This window comes from Lissotriton vulgaris, chromosome 5 (assembly GCF_964263255.1).
Source record: "Lissotriton vulgaris chromosome 5, aLisVul1.2, whole genome shotgun sequence".
NCBI classification, from domain to species: Eukaryota; Metazoa; Chordata; class Amphibia; order Caudata; family Salamandridae; genus Lissotriton; species Lissotriton vulgaris.
This window is the reverse complement of record NC_141693.1, coordinates 1165876858-1165893295: the sequence shown is the minus strand read 5'-3', so window position 1 is coordinate 1165893295 and position 16438 is coordinate 1165876858. Positions and strand designations below refer to the sequence as shown.

The following is a 16438-nucleotide window of genomic DNA, read 5'->3' as shown; positions in this document are numbered from 1 at the left end:
ATGATCTGACGCCCAGAGAACTTCCCCCTATCTACATAGCCAGGCCCTCAAATGGCAAAGGTCTGTCGTTACATGTGCATACCCAATGTTTACAGCTGTCTTTGAGGAATGCACAGATGTTCTCCCCCATCCTCCATTGTGGACTGAAGTCAAACTAAAAGGCACACAAAGAGATTTAGAACAAAGAAATGCCCACTTTCTAGAAGTGGCAGTTCTAAGCTATTAATGACAAATCCCTCTTTGCACAGGAGAGGGTTTGTCATTGTGAATCCAGTGACATGAAACATTATGAGGCTGGTCCACTGTAAGTCACAATTGCAGCTTGAAGTACTTTCAACCATTCCCCCATGTTAACCTATGGGAAAAGCAAACCTTCTCGGTAGCGAAAAAACACACATGGGTATTCTTCACTACCTGGGCAGGAAACACACATGTGTACCTGCCCTGCCTGTCACATACAACTGGCTTCACCCCTTAAGACTTATCCTTGGGGTGCTTTAGTTTTATTGAAAGTCATCCCCAGCCATGGCCAATGATTTAGAAAGGCCAACCTGAGCATAAGTGCAATTGCGCACACAGAGGCCTGCAATGGCAGGCTTGACACCTGTTTAAAAACACCATAGGTGCAAGAGCGCACACCCAGGCCTGCAATGGCAGACTTGAGACATGTTTAAAAACATCAAGTAAGCACCTCTTCCTAAAATGTGTAGGAAGTGCGTGCGCACTTTCACACTGCATTTACAGCAGGAAAGTACCCGGAGCCCTAAGGCCCCTAAAAGAAAATCAGCAAAACCCATGTCTTGTCCCAAGGTAAGAGCCACAGGGGGTTCTTCACTACCTGGGAACGGAACACTCATGCGTACCTACCCTGCCTTTTGCCTATCATTTACTCCGCCCCATAGGGCTTCTCCTAGGGATGCCCTATTGGTACTGGAAAGCCCACTCAGGGTTGGCTAATGAGTTAAAAATTCCAATCTAAGCATAGGCACAACTGTGCACCCACAGGCCTGCAGTGTTGGGCTTGATATGTGTTTGAAAAGCTATTCTGGTGGGTGACACAATCAGTGTTGCATCCCACCATCAGCCAGTGCAGTACCTGCCCTGGGTATATGGAGTACCTTTGTACAGGGCACTCACAAGTACAACACCTAAACCAAGTAACACCACTTCCTAGCATGTGTAGGAAGGGTGCGCGCACTTTCCTATTGCATTACAGTGCGAAAGTGCCCAGAGTCCTTAGGCCACGGAAATAGAATCAGCAAAAACCAGGAGAAAAAGCAAAACAGTTTTAGGGAAATCCCCAAAGAAGGGCCATGTCCAACAAAAGGCTACGGTTCTCCCACCTCACCATCCCTAGGACTGCCAGATCAACCTTATACCGGGGGCTCAAATACCTTGTAGCAGGATTTATGGCTTGACAGAGAAGGAGAACCTTCATTTACTAGAATACTTAAATTAGATGCTTCGGATTGGGGTCATACGACCTTCCCTCTCCTGCCTCTTCGCCTTTATTTTTCATGCCAAAGAAGGGGGAGAACTCCATCTTTGCATTGACTACTGATCAATAATGTGACATAAAGAACCGCTACCTCTTGCCTTTGATACAATCCTTGCTAGATTAAGTCAAAGACGGTAAGGTTTTTACAAAACTGGACTTACAGAAAATGTACCATTTGCTACGTGTCAAAAAAAGATGAATGGAAAACTGCTTTTCAAACTAAATTCTGTGTATACAAATACTTGGTCATGACCTTCGGCCTCACCCCAGCAGCATTCAAAATGTTTTATTAACGAGGCTTTTACAGGACTATTTTAATATATATGCTCTATATATGCAATGCTCTGTGTTTGCCGAAAATAAATTACCACTGCTAACACAATTGATGGTGTGATGGCGCTTTACTTCAAAGTTTGAATTGATTTGTGAAAGGAGAACAGGTCTGCGCCTGTCTGATACCGCGTTGACAGCGGTCAGGATTGCTACGATATATATATATATATATATATATATATATATATATATATATATATATATATATATATATATATATATATATATATATATATATATATTGATGGCTTTCTGATATATTCTGCCTAAGAGCAAAAACATGAAAAGCACCTCAGAGCTGTATTATAGAAGTTGAGGGACCATAGCTGGTTGATGAAGCAAGAGAAATGTGAGTTTAATATTACTGCTGTTTTCTTATTGGGCTATGTTTTGTCCGCACAGGGGATTAACATGGAGCCCCAGAAGGTGATGGCACTCACACTGTGGAAGTCCCCCAGACTGTTAAAGGAAGTGCAGTCAAACCAGTATTGGACTACAATGTTTTCTTACATAATGGTACGTGGTTCTGCCAATGCCAGGGTGTGGCCATGGGATCGAGATGCTCTCCTTCCTTTGCTACCCTTTTCATGGGATGGCTACAGAAAAAATAAATTTGAAGAGAAAGCCCAAGAGACTGATCAATAATGTTGTCTATGGGGGGCGCTATATTGATTATATTTTAATGATCTGGATGGGGGGAATTGGGCACTTTTCTGAATAACAATCAATGCAATATTATGTTACACTCCAGTTCAGCCAGATGGAGATAACTTTTTTAGACCTTAAACTTTACGTCAGGAACCAAAAAAGTTTGTCTTCTCTGTATAGTAAATTTATGGCATGCAACTCAATCTTACATGCCTCTTCCTCACATCCTAAGTCCCAGGTATTTCCCATACCCTTTGGAGAAATGGCCCCTATAAGACGCAATTGTAGTGATGATGATACTTTTAGATCAGAAATGGACTTGGCAGAAAATAGATTTCTAGCAAGGGTGTATCCACCGAATGTCATTTCTGATGCTAAACAACGGATCGCAAGAAGGTACTTAGGGATAAAAGATGTGTTTGAAAAGATATGAACAAGGTGACTGTAATTACACAATATTACAGTCGGAGTCACATATTCTATAACATCTTGCATAAACAATGGCACATACTGAGGGTGGATTCTATTCTCAAAAATTACATCTCTGATAAATCTGGGATAATAATAAGAGGTACGAGTTTACAGTCTAGGAGTGGGCAGAATTTCCGTAGTCGCGCTACGCAAAGTTCCACGAAACGGTAAAAAATCTCAGCGAACACGCAGAAATTCCGCGAACACGCTGAATTGCTTGTTCGCAATGTTTTTTTCTTGTTCGCGATCGCTGTTTGCGTGCTCAGGGAGAAATATCTTGAGAACACGCATTTTGAGAACTCAAACAAGCAAAAATTCCACGAAAAGTGGAACGCAGAATTTTGGGTAATTTCGCTTTCTTTGAGGAATGCGAAATTACCCAAATTCCGCAAATTCCGCGAGCAGAACTGAATTTACCGCCCCGGCCTAGTTTGCATGACACATTTTGTCCTATCTTTCATAAACCTAAGAAAACGAAGAGCACCTTAGGCTGGTTACCTCAACAACCTATTGTTTTTTTCAAATGCAGTCATTGTAATGTATGTCAATATGCATTGGACAAAATCAAAAGTTTACAATATAATACCTGCATGAAATATAATATAGGGATCTTTATAAACTGTAATACCAAGTTTGTTGTCTACTGTGTTGTATGCATTTGCAAACACATTTGCATTGGTAGTACTATAAGGCTCCTAAAAGAAAGAATAAAGGAGCATGTTTGTGCAATAAAAATAATGATACAAATTATCCTCTAGCTATACATTTAAATACCTGCCATGGTGCAGCGGAGGTTCCATTGTTAAGATTTCATGGTGTGGGGGTGGCTCATGATCACCCTTGAGGAAGGGACAGGACACATGTGTTAAGAAAATTGGAAACCGGCTGGATAACCAAATTTTGAGCTGTGGATTTTAGTTTAAATACTGACAAGGAACTATATGTATTTCTTAATGATTAATCGTCTCCAGCATTGTCGATTTCAGATGATTGTAGTGGATCTGATATAAGTTGTATCCTGAATGTCAAATTGCTTATTTCTACTTTCAAGCTATAACAAGAATTCGATCTTGTGGGCAATAATATTAACATGTATGTACATATCCAAAGTATTTTCAGAGGTATACTGTATACACCTATCTGTCCCAGTTATTATTGGTGTGATAACTGTATTTATCTACAAATTGCTAAACAACACATTTCTGCAAAGAGTGCTTTTTCTGTGTTTATTGTTTATGATTACTCTATTCTATATGGAACAATGTTTTCTTGTATCCCCTTTTTTTCCTTTTGGATTCTCTGGTCCATTTTGGATTTGGGTTCTTTACTTTTCCTTTCTCTAACACAACCCAGTCCACATCTCATTGTTACAGACAGTGATGGAATTGTGCTTTATACCAAACTTTGTAATTTCTAAGGTTTTATGCAAATGTCATTTGTGTTTTTTGATATGTACGGATTTTGCTTTGCCCATGTGTAAGATGGATTTTTACATGTAGGATCACAAATTGGGTAACTCTTTGTTGGATGTTCGTTTTTTTATTTTTTATGACTTTTGTAAATTATGAATGTGGACACGTTCAATATGGCGCTTACCTTTTCATTGAGAGGCATTTACATTGTGGCCTCTCTTCACTTTCTTTTACTTATGACGCTTTGAGAAGAGTTGGTCATGTGACCGCGCTATACTTTCATCTACACTGACAGAATACCAGCCGGTGCTGTAAAGTTCTGGCTAGAGACTTTACTTCAGTGAGGGTTCAGTAGGGCACTTAGTTTGCACCTTACTGGTTATGTATTATATGTGTCTTTAATGCCTTTTTTCAGTCAATTTGGATTTGTTTAACTATGGGCCTATCATAGCCCTCAATATGATTACATACACTTACCACCGTTTTTTAAAACTGAGGTAGGGCTATATGTTTATGTATACGTATTGTGCAGTATATCGCACAGCGCCTTGACATCTTTGGGCATTGTTTGCACTCTACAAGTTGATTATTCATTTACTCATTCAATACTTTTCTTGTTGCCTTTAAACCATATTGGTATCGGATTTGCACTACAGCATGGCAACATTGTTCTAATACTATGGTAGCTCTCTGACATAACTTTGTTCTTTTTTGTGTTTCCCATTGTGGTTTACAGAGTTCATGGTTATTTTTTTCTTTTTCTTCTAGCATTGTTCAGATACACTTGGTCCAGGAACTTTTTTACTGCCTTTAAGGAACTATTGTTATTAAACAACTCTCATCCTTGGGGCTCCAAGGAACGCGTGTTATGTTTGCGACTTGTACTAGTGGAACGTGTTTGCTTTGTCAAATACTTTTGAGGTACTTGAATTCACATATTTGTTTTCTTTAACAAACCAAAGCACACAGCAGCAGACCAAGGTTTAGCACATCAACTTCTTCTGTTTCCAAATTTCTAATGGTGCAACCACTCTCACCATCCGCCGCCAGGGTTGTCCGTCAAAATAGTTTTACAAGAGAATTGAGAGGTGCACTCAGTGAAGTCAATGATACAAAAAGTTCATAGATTTTGTGAATCTTCTGTTCTTTCTTTAATGGGTTCTTTATTTCTCTCTTTTTAAAATACACAGGCACAGCCAACGCGTTTCATTCCCTTTAGTGCCCTGGGAATTTCGTCAGGGCTGCAACAGATTTTAACATGCATAAGCATTTTTCGCCTTATGTTTAAGTGAACATAATGATAGACTACATAACATACAAAATTAAATTAAAATTGACTAGAGGCTACACCAATAGACAAAGTCATGTTAAAAATCCAAGCCAAATGGCATGTTTGCTAATTTAAAAAGCAAGTACACCCTCACCAGTACATTGCTTTCACATTACCAATCCAAATGTTGTAATTTGACATAAGCTAATTCCACAGACATGTGCCAATTGGGGGAAAAGGCACCCGAAACAAGAAATTGTGCAACCGTGCAACGTATAGTGTTAGGTAAAAGCCAGAAGTAAAATGTAAGGTGGAACATAATTAGTCCAAAGAGTATCATGTGCCACCTATAAGTGAACTTTACATTGAGACCCATACGATTAGGACCATGGTATATTTATTTTTGGTTTAAATTCTCTAATTGAGGGAATTTTGGCTTCTAATGCGTCACTGCACCGTGTAAGAAAAAGGTAACAATTTCAATAATATGGTTCTCGGCTTGTTTCCAAATTCTGGAGGGGGCTGGGTGACACACTACAGATAGACATTTGTTTGTCCTCAAGTTCCCACCCACAGCAGACTCCAGAACAGAATCTCCAGTGCGAACTGACACATAACGTAGAGAAGTGTGGCTCAATGTTTAGAGCGCCAGACCCTGATGCAGGAGTCTGGCCGGGACCAGGGTTCAATTCCCGCCTCGGCGGGTCTTGGGCTCAATTTCCTCGGACATGATAATTCTCGCCTCGGTGCCTATTCTGATCATGAGTCCCACTCTGCACCTCTGGGCAATAGCTTGCTTAATCTCTACAACGGCCCCAACAACGCTGAGGATGCCTGACATCACCTTGGGGGTGCCCAGGAGTGGGCTCCTCACAGGGAAAGGCCAGGAAGGGTTCCTCGGCGGTATTCGTACAAGTGCTGAGATGCCTCCGGGTAGTCCTGCGCTATATAAGTGCGTAATTATCATTATCATAACGTCACGGATTGGGGTGGGTTTCTTTGGGGAGCAGAATTTGCCTACAATAACCTCATTCATAGCTCCATTCAATAAGTTTTCAAAAATTTTCTGTAATGGTTTTCATCCCCGATTCCTGGGACTGCCTTCATCTCTTACACCAGCAGTTGCTGGTATACAGGACTTCATTGATCACATGAATGAGATAACAGGCATCATAAGTAAGGATCACTGACATAATATCGAGGGACAGAATATCGACCATCAAAAAATCGTTGAAAAAATATCGACAGACAGAATATCGAGTTTCTATCTACAAACAGGTAAGTACAAAAATATCGAGTTAAAATATCGTTTACTAAAATATAGTTTATAAAAATATTGACTTTACTAAAAACAATGTTAAATTAAATTAATATTAAAAATGAATTACTAAAATATACTTAAAAATACTTAAATTAACTTATAATAATTAAATAATTAATGAAAGTTATAGAATTTTTTTAAATTCATATTTGTTAAACATATATATATATAGTAACAAAATATAATTAAATAATATCCAAAATTATTAACGTACAATAGCGGAAGTGTAAAAATTACTATTCCCACTCCAAAGAGTGCAATCATAGGGAAAGCGTTGGATAGCGTAGGGGTTAAAATTACTATTCCCACTCCAGTGGGTGCAACAGTAGAGAAAGCGTTGGATAGCGTAGGGGTAAAAATTACTATTCCCACTCCAGTGGGTGCAACAGTAGGGAAAGCGTTGGATAGCGTAAGGGTAAAAATTACTATTCCCACTCCAAAGAGTGCAAATGTAGGGAAAGCGTTGGATAGCGTAGTTGTTAAAATTACTATTCCCACTCCAGTGGGTGCAACAGTAGGGAAAGCGTTGGATAGCGTAAGGGTAAAAATTACTATTCCCACTCCGAAGAGTGCAATAGTACGGAAAGCGTTGGATAGCGTAGAGGTTAAAATTACTATTCCCACTCCAGTGGGTGCAACAGTAGGGAAAGCGTTGGATAGCGTAGAGGTAAAATGTACTATTCCCACTCCAAAGAGTGCAATCTTAGGGAAAGCGTTGGATAGCGTAGGGGTTAAAATTACTATTCCCACTCCAGTGGGTGCAACAGTAGGGAAAGCGTTGGATAGCGTAGGGGTAAAAATTACTATTCCCACTCCAGTGGGTGCACCAGTAGGGAAAGCGTTGGATAGCGTAAGGGTAAAAATTACTATTCCCACTCCAAAGAGTGCAACAGTAGGGAAAGCGTTGGATAGCGTAGGGGTTAAAATTACTATTCCCACTCCAGTGGGTGCAACAGTAGGGAAAGCGTTGGATAGCGTAAGGGTAAAAATTACTATTCCCACTCCAAAGAGTGCAACAGTAGGGAAAGCGTTGGATAGCGTAGGGGTTAAAATTACTATTCCCACTCCAGTGGGTGCAACAGTAGGGAAAGCGTTGGATAGCGTAAGGGTAAAAATTACTACTCCCACTCCAAAGAGTGCAACAGTAGGGAAAGCGTTGGATAGCGTAGGGGTTAAAATTACTATTCCCACTCCAGTGGGTGCAACAGTAGGGAAAGCGTTGGATAGCGTAAGGGTAAAAATTACTATTCCCACTCTAAAGAGTGCAACAGTAGGGAAAGCGTTGGATAGCGTAGAGGTAAAATTTACTATTCACACTCCAGTGGGTGCAACAGTAGGGAAAGCGTTGGATAGCGTAGAGGTTAAATTTAATATTCCCACTCCAGTGGGTGCAACAGTAGGGAAAGCGTTGGATAGAGTAGAGGTTAAATTTACTATTCCCACTCCAGTGGGTGCAAGAGTAGAGAACGCGTTGGATAGCGTAGAGGTAAATTTACTATTCCCACTCCAGTGGGTGCAACAGTAGGGAAAGCGTTGGATAGCGTAGAGGTTAAATTTACTATTCCCACTCCAAAGAGTGCAACAGTAGGGAAAGCGTTGGATAGCGTAGGGGTCAAAATTACTATTCCCACTCCAAAGAGTGCAACAGTAGGGAAAGCTTTGGATAGCGTAAGGGTTAAAATTCCTATTCCCACTCCAGAGAATACAACATTATGGAAAGTAAATACTTCATATATTATTTAAAAAAATATAAATTAATATCTATAAAAAATTATTTTAAACTAATTACCAATTTAATATAATAATTAATGTATTAAAATTACTAATTAACAATAATTATTACAATTAGTTACCTATTAATACAAATTAATTACAAATTAACAAATAATTATTTAATAATAAAAAATTAATTAACAATTATTTTGAATTAAATACAATTACATAAATTTAATTATTTAATTAATTATAAATAAATTACTTACCACCCGATTCCCCTATAAATCCACAACCCGCTACAGAAAATAAATTATTAAAATTAACATAATTAGCACTTAATCAATTAAACTAAATTAATTGGCAATTAAAACATTTTTAATTACCCATAAAAACGTAATTAATAATTAATTCTAAATAAATACCAATAAATAATTTTACATATTTAATTATTATAATTAAATTACTTTCCACCCATTTCCCCTATAAATCCACAACCCGCTAAAGAAAAAAAATTAGTAAAATTTACATAATTACCAATTAATCAATTAATGAAAATTAATTACCAATTAAAATTTAATTAATTAACAAATATAAACTAATTAACAATTAAAAATTAATACAAATAAATACATTTACATATTTAATTAATTATAATTAAATTACTTCCCCCCCTATTCCCCTATAAACCCACAACCCGCTACAGAATTAAATTACGCAATAATTATAAAAACAAAATTCATTAATTAAAATGAATTATAACATACATACACACTTTTCACACATATTATAACATAAAAAAACTATAAAAAATTACATATTATTAAAAAATCGATATTTTTAACTATCTATATTATATACTTCGATATTTTAACTGTCTATATTTTTAACAGTCGATATTACATCACTTACCTTAAAAACAATATTTTTGATATCTATATTCTGTCCTGTCGATATTTTGTCCAATCGATATTTAAAACTCGATATTATGTCCAATCGATATTTTAGACTCGATATTATGTCTGTGCACCCATAAGAAAATCTGTTACCGACTAAGAAAATGTACAGAAAATATGAAAACCAACATCGCAGGCCCAATTCTGATTACAGCGCTGGTGATGAAGTATGGTTGAAGTGATGACAATGATGAAGTATGGTTATTTATTCAGCATATTGCTTTGAAGGGGTCACATATACTAAAATTGCAACGATACACAGAAGATTAGGATGTCCCCTGCGCAAGGATGACACCCAAATTCGTGAAGCGTTCCATAGTTTTTTAATCAAACCACGATATATTGGGGCATTCACAATCTCAAAGAAGATTAACAATGTTGCAATGTTGCTATGTGATTGGAGTTGCCCTCCACTTTGCGAATCCATCCTGTTTTTCATGTTTCCTTATTGAAGTCGGTCACGTCTGGCACTCATACCTCTGGGAGACCTTCTGTGATTCTTCTTGATGATGAACCTGAGTTTGAGGTTGAAGCCATTTTGGACTCGCAAAGGATTTGACATGAGTTGCACTATATGATACATTCGAAGGGTCACGGCCCCGAGGATGGCACTCAGGAACCTCCTGGTCACGTACTCACTCCCTGTTTGCTGCACCAATTCACTTGCAGATACCCTGATAAGCCCAAGCCGGTGGTGTACTGTCATAGCTGTGGATTGCAGCGTAGTCGGCCAAGTGCAGCGGGGCGTTGCCTCTCAGCGATATCTGTGGCATTGACGGGCAGGAAGCTGCTTGTCGTTCTAGTTGTTGGTGAACTGCAGCTTCCTGCTGTCGCATCACCTACCTTTTGCTTCTGGGCTCTCCCGTCGTCGATCGAGGCATCCTCTGTAGGCTCCTTTCATTGGACTGGATCTTGTCATGCCTCATTGGTGCCCGCTTGTAGGGAAAACCTTTTTCTGGACCATGGATGTTTCCACGATGCTCCTGTAAAGTAAAAGAAACACAGTATCAAGTCATGCAGACATTGTCTGGTGACGTGCTAGCGCACTGACATATTTAAAACATGTAAATTCTGTTCTGTTGCTTCATTTTACTTATTGTTATTAATTTTGACTTATAGAGCGCTTAATACCAGCAGGTCTCTAAGCGCTTAAAGAAGATCAGCGTCAGTTCCAGGGAGAGTTGTATCACAGCGGGGAGTGTTAGGCCCAGGCTTCTGTGAATAGAAGGGTCTTAAGTTTTTCCTGAAAGGAAGGAGTCGTCTTTCAGCATTAAGCTGGCCAGGCAGCTTGTTCCAGAGTGACGGTATTAGGACAGAAAAGGCTCAGCCACCTTTAGTGGTGTTATTGAATCACGGGCATTTTAGCAGGCCCTCTGTGGAGGATCTTAGTGAGCGGCAGGGACATATTTCTCCAGACGTCCCTTGATGTAATTTGGTGCCTGCCTGAACAAGGCCTTATGTGTGATGCATAGGCCTTTGAATTTGGCCCTCTGCTTGATGGGCAGCCAGTGAAGTTGTTGCAGTAGGGGTGTTGCCCGTGTGCACCTAGGTAGCTTGAAAATTAGCCTGGCGGCATTGTTCATCACCACCTGGAGTTTGCCCACCAGTGAGTCTGGTAGACCGATGTAAAGCGAGTTTCCATTATCGAGCCGGGCCAGGATCAGGGCGGCCACGACTGTCCTCATGTTTGAGAAGGAGAGGATAGGGAATGGCTCCTCAGCTGCCTGAGTAGGCCGACACAAGTTCCAAACACATTGGAGACTTGATTGGCCAATGAAAGTTTGGCATCAATTTTGATCCCCAAACTTTTTACCACCGGGGCTTCACTGAGTTCGTACGGCCAGTAGAGGGAGTTCCAAGGGTTGCTCTCATTGGTGATGGCCAGAACCTCCATTTTGTCTGGATTGATCTTGAGTGAATTGGCTGTCATCCTATTAACCCCAAATCGCAGTATGTTTTTTGCACAGAAGTGGGCCTGCAGGGTGTTTTCTATTTGAAGTATAATTTGTGTGTCATCTGCGTAGAGGAATACCTGGCAGTCCATCAAGGCAAGGGCCTTTATCAAAGGTCTGAGGTATATGTTAAACAAGAGGGGGGAGAGTGCCAACCCTTGTTGGACTCCGCAGGGGATGGACCCCCTCTCTGAGACCCAGTCGCCCCTCTGAATTGTTTGGGTGCGGTCAGTCAGGAATGAAGTAATCCACTGGAGGATTTGCCTCCCAATCCCAATGTCTTGTATTCTTTCCAGGAGTTGGGAGTGGTTGACCATGTCAAACGCTGCCAACAGGTCTAGGAGGACTTGGACACATGACTTCTTGTTGTCTTCTGTGACCCTGATATCATCAAGTACTGACAGCATCACCAATTCAGTGCTATGATGAGCTTGAAAGTTGGCCTGCCTATCTCCCAAGAGGTGGTGGTCCTCCATGAATCTGGATAGGGTTTGCAAGACAAACTGTTGTAAGATTTTGGCTAGAAATGGAAGTTGGTATATGGGTCTGTAATTTTTCATATTGGAAGTGTCCGCTCCTGTCTTCTTGAGTAACAAGATTACGCTTGCTTCTTTAAAGTGCCTAGGAACCATTCCAGTTTCCAGCGAGAGGTTCAGCAAAGTGAGGATATCTCCATCAATTTCTGGAAGAGCTAGTTTAAAGATCCTACGAGGGCAGGGATCTGCGGATGAGCTAGATTTGATTTGGGATGCAATGCGTCGAAAGGTCTCTTGTCAAGAGTTTGAAAAGAGGAGATTAACTCAATCCTCTTTCCCGGGGTCTTCACCTCTTCATTGAGGGATTGCTTAAAGGGGAAATTGTCGATATCAGCCAGGATATTTTGTATTTTTTCGGAGAAGTAGGATAGGAATGTATTGCATTGTTTCTGGTTGGACGGCGTCTCCAGGGACTGTTTTTGACTCAGTTCCTTGAGGATTTTAAATGTTTCTTTTTGTTTGTTAGTTGCCACCGAGATCCAATTTTCATAGTATTCAGCTTTCCTGCTGAGAAGCGCCTTTTTGTAAGTGGCGACTCTTGCCCTTTACTCTACAAGGGCCTGTGGCTCATAAGTTTACGCCTCCGTCGTTCGTGGTGGCGGTGCGTACGTTTCAGAGCCCTGACCTCCGCCGTGAAACACAGAGTTCTCTTACCTTTGTTTACAATTATTATTTTTTTGACTGGGGCTAGTTTATTGATGGCAGATTATCTGATGTAGTCTTCCGATCTGCCATGGATGATAAAGAACTCTCCTGCTTTTATTCCTAAAGGAAAAACAAGAAATACGTACCGTGTTACTTATGATTGATTGTATTAATGCCACTTTGAACTCTCTCAGCACTCCTGATTTTTGTCTAGGCTTATTCTTGTTTTTATTGGGGGCATGAAGTAAGGCAAGATATATACATCTATTTAGATGTTGTTTGTTCTCTCTGATGTATTCTTCAGCTATGCTATATAAAGCCAACATTTGAGCAGACATTATTAACACTTGAGGTATGCTGTGTTAACCGGTCATTAGATAGTTCAGGAACACTGTAAGTAGAGTTTGACTCCTATTTCAATCAATCAATCAAGGGTTTCTTAAGCGAGGCTACTCACCCGTAAGGGTCTCAAGGCACTGGGGTAGGAGGGGAGGTATAGGTTCCGGTCTATCATCGGAGGGGGTCTGTCGAAGAGCCAGGTTTTGAGGTTCCTAGTGAAGATGGGGAAAGAGGTTGTCTGTCTGAGGTGGAGCGGCAGGGTGTTCCATGCTTTGGCTGTGAGGAAGGATAAGGAGCGGTCTCCTGATCTGGTCCTTCTGATGCAGGGAACCATGGTATAGGAGAGCTGGGCTGATCGTAGGGTTCTTTGGGGTGCGTGGAAGTTGAGTCGGCTTTTGAGGTATGCTGGTCTGGTGTTGTGGAGGGTTTTGTGTGTGTGGGTGAGGATCTTGAAAGTGATTCTAGCCTCGATGGGGAGCCAGTGGAGTATGCACAGGTGTTGGGAGATGTGGCAGTGTCATGGTAGGTTGAGGACCAATCTTGCAGCGGCGTTTTGGATGTTTTGTAGTTTGCGGGTGAGGTTTTTGTTTATTCCGGTGTAGAATTGCGTTGCCGTAGTCGAGTCTGCTCGTGAGGAGCGCGTGGGTGAAAGTTTTTCTGTGCTGAAGGGTGATCCATTTGAAGGTCTTGCGTAGGAGGTGCAGGATGTGGAAGCAGGAGGATGTCTGTGGGGGTCTATTTTGAGCTTGGAGTCTCGGATGATTCCAAGGTTGCTGTTGTAATGTAACTTGTCTTGTGCATCCTCCCTATGCTTGCCCCTGCTCTACTGCTTGGCCCTTGATGATGTCATTGGAATGTTGGGATGGTTGAACAGTAAGGAGATGTCAGTTGGCATGAGGGGCTGAGCAGTGGAACTGCTCCTGTGGAGTCTCTACTCTATCTCATGGATCCGAAGAAGAAATAAAGTTATCATCCTGAACTACACTTACAGACTACGGATCTTTCTTAATTGTAACACTGGCGACGATGTAAAAGAACCTGCGTGCTACTTCTATGGATTTGGACTTTGGACTTTCAAGAAACTAAAGGATTTGAATTTGGATTTCAATTTGGAGAAACTTGGCACATCTAAGACCCCACCAGTGACCACATCATCGGTCGCCCTATTCATGTAAGTGCCAGTTTCTTTCTCAATGTCTTTGGCAGTACTAGTTTGCTGTAACTTTCTACGAGCTGTTTAGGATATACAGATTGAGTCCGATGTTTGACTCTCTGTTGAATTTAAAAAGGTATCAGCGTCTACAGAGTTTACAAAATCATCAGAGCCAAGTATCAATGTATTATCTGGCAGTTTTAGTGTGATCGCACCGTTTTGGCTGCTTAGAAAATCAGCAATTTTATTTACATTTCGGAGTGAATCAAGGGTTGTTGCTGCCATCCACTGGTTTTAAAAAAATAGTAAAGAAATTCATTTATTGAGTCCATGTGTGTTTGGTGCTCGGGCAAGATAACTGCGTGATGGAATTTACATGAAGGAGTGTTTAATTTATGGAAAATAACACCTCTGTCGACATTGTTTTTGTTTGGCCCTGTGGAGAAAGAGCGGCACGTAATTGGCAGCATGTAGTAGTGTCGAGTTAAATGATGACTTTTGAGTGTGCTGTACATCACCAGCTCTAGTGGAAAAGGAGCGACGTGGTAATTTATAGATAAGCGCTCCAGTGGAAAAGAGTGACACTCTAAAGAAATGAAATGGGACTTTGTTTAATTTTATCTTTGACTTTGCCTATTAACATTCATTATTCTGCGATGTAAGGACTGATCAGTTTAACTGTCATATGCTGCTTTAAATTGTGAACGAGCTTGACAATTCGCGCGGAACTCACCGCCTGTGACTGTCATCAACAGAAATTCTGTGACGCTGATGGAGGTTTTAGTTGCTGCTGTGTGACGTTTTACAGCAGAGGTGTGCTGTAAGCCATCCGGCCCCACGTCAATAAGCGTGCCTCCATTTTTGTTTGGAATGCTGTGGAGAAGCTCTGTGGCTACGATACTCTCCGAGACAGCTTCATTTTCTTAAATCTGTCGGTGGCATCTTCTCAGCAGCAGCGATATAGCAGAGCTCATTCAGGGTTTTATTGATGTAACTTTGGATATTTTGAGACCGATCAACTGTGCCATCTTGTGGCTTTGTATACTTTGACATTCAGCTTACATGGGAAAGAATTACTTCACTTTAGGATAGAGAATCGAACACCGTGATTCTCTGACAGAAGATTTGCTAACTTTGTTAGGCAACCTGGAGACATTGAATTCAGGCGTCTTGGAGTTCCACTTGACCATCCAGGATATTCTACTCGGGTGAGAGATCGCTCACCGGAGCTCTAATCGTCTTATTATTTATTTGTTTTAATGTGCTTAACATATCAATGCATGTTTTAAGTGTATGTTTGTTTGAGCTTAGTCTTTTGTTTTGGTTATTTTATTTGTTTTGGTTCTTAGGGTGAATGAAAACTGTGTCTTGTTTTTTAATATCCGCAGACCACACCCATGGACTCTGCAGTCTTTAAAAACGTCTGGTGGTAACCTGAAGTATTTCTGCGTGCGTCCCGTTGAATTTTCATGTACACTGATATGAGAAGGTTTTATCTGTTGTACTGTTTATGTATGGTGGAAGGGAAGTGTGTGTGGTATGTGTAGTTTTTCATTTATGGTTTTGTTGTGGGTCTGAGGCTATAGTTTTCCTTATTTGGTTGTGGGTACTCTGTTGGTTATCCCGTGGGGAATGTGCCCCTATTCTTGGTCTGGTTTGCAGAACGGGGAGTATGTTGTGTCCCTAGTCCTGCATGCATATACAGGTGTTGGTTTTTCCTGGTTTTGCTGTTACTTTGGGTTGTGGGTAACTTTGTTGGTTACCCCATAGGCTATGTACCGTTTTCTTGGTTGTGGGTGACATAAGTATGTCACCCCATTAGTATTTCAAGGTTTTTGGGAGGTGTTTTCCCCAATAGGGAGGTGATTTGCCCTATACAATATGTTTCAAGGTTTTGGGAGGGGATTTGCCCTTTACAATATGTTTCAAAGTTTTGGGGAGGTGTTTCCTCTAAATTTTTGTATTTTCCTATGGGAAGGAGGTGGGGTGAGGATGGTTTACCTCCGTTGTTGGGTGTGAAAAATCTATTCCCTGACATTTACAGGAGTTGCCTTTAGACTTTTGTGTGGGTCTTAGGTTATGGATTTATTTTTAAATGTTTTTCGAGTGTTAGAGGGTTTAGGATTTGGTGGTTGAATTCCTGTGTTATTTGACCTCTGTTTCTGAATCTCTCTGACATTCCCTTTGTGCT

At 40.6% G+C, this 16438-nt stretch overlaps 1 non-coding gene across 1 annotated transcript; it reads left to right on the top strand.

Annotated features, from left to right (window-relative positions):
• Window positions 1–9839: 9839 nt before the first annotated feature.
• LOC147712154 (U6 spliceosomal RNA) lies at window positions 9840–9945 on the top strand. Its single transcript, XR_015296244.1, has one exon. It is a non-coding gene; the product is annotated as a U6 spliceosomal RNA (small nuclear RNA).
• Window positions 9946–16438: the final 6493 nt, after the last annotated feature.